This window comes from Primulina huaijiensis, chromosome 3, assembly GCF_012295235.1.
Source record: "Primulina huaijiensis isolate GDHJ02 chromosome 3, ASM1229523v2, whole genome shotgun sequence".
In the NCBI taxonomy this organism is placed as follows: Eukaryota; Viridiplantae; Streptophyta; class Magnoliopsida; order Lamiales; family Gesneriaceae; genus Primulina; species Primulina huaijiensis.
The window spans coordinates 18,645,808-18,647,242 of record NC_133308.1 but is presented as its reverse complement, the minus strand read 5'-3'; positions in this window follow the sequence as shown (position 1 = coordinate 18,647,242).

Below are 1,435 nucleotides of genomic sequence, written 5' to 3'. Positions count from 1 at the left end.
TTCAATGATACTATTATTATTTAGTAAAGACAACTACAAAAATATTATATACTACTATTATTTAGTAAAGACAACTTAATTATTTATACTAATTAGTTTATTTACGTATTATGAATTATTAATTATTTTTAAAATAAATTAATTATCTTTATAACATTTACCAATTAATCATCAACATCTACGTTTTATTATTTACAGCTGAGAATCAAAATAATTTTGTTTAATATAAAATATGTAGTTACATTTTGTTGATAAAAAATCTAATCTTTGTTATATCCTGATCTTTTGTTTGCAAGATAGCTGAAAATACGGATAATGTGTTGTATTTGCGGGGTAGACACATATCAAATAATATAAACGCTGAAAACATGGATGCATTAATTCCTCTACGCCGGTCTGACAAATGTCTTTGGAGATTGCATAATGCTGGGATTCACCTCTGTGTCCGCCTATGTCTAGCACGCATGGGTTTCTATGGTGTCATTCAGTGTGGTCCTATTAAAAATTATGATAATCATTTGCTTACAGCTATTGTTGAGAGATGACGTCATGAGACACACACATTTCACCTTACAGTTGGCGAGGCAACAATTACCCTACATGATGTTGCACTTATTTGGGGGTTGAATATTGATGGCATGCCCATCACTGGTGTAGATACCACGTACAACAAACATACGTTACAACAGCACTGCGCAACTTGGTTGGGTTTTACGCCTACATCTTCTCAGATTAAAGGTGCACATCTTTACATGTCCGCTTTGCGAAATCATTGCATAAATAATATGATTAATTATCACAACACTGAAGATGACGTGGCACAATATTCCCGTTGTGTGGCATTAATGATAATCGGTGGTTGTATGTTTCCGGACTCCGAAGGTGCTGCTGTGAAACTTATGTATTTGCAGTTTCTTGAGGACATAGAAATAGTGAATACATTTAGCTGGAGTTCTGCTGTTTTGGCATATCTTTACAGAGAGCTGTGCGACAAGTCAATGGGTTTAAAAGTCGATTTGTGTGGGCTCGTTCAGATACTGTAGGTATTTTTACAATTTCGACTTTCATTATATTTGTTGTATTTATTTTTTTTATGATGTGACAATTTATGTTGTATGTTATTGCAGATTTAGGTGTGGTCTCGAATTACTCTTCTTTGTCCTGATAGAGCGCAACAAGTATCTATGAGCAGGCTGGAGATTTGCTTCAGGGTCTACCATTCTCACCATACGGGACGCAGTACTAATCAGAAATAATTAACTTGTAATATTATTTTGTTATGTACATTTAATAACTATATTGTGTACTTTTTTAAATTGTAGGTGGAGACGTGGATTCTCTTGGACACACACGGCATATCATTCGGTCCGTATCATGAGAGATATGCTTGACAGGATGGTAGAAGGACAGGTAGATAAATAAATTTGTTATTTAA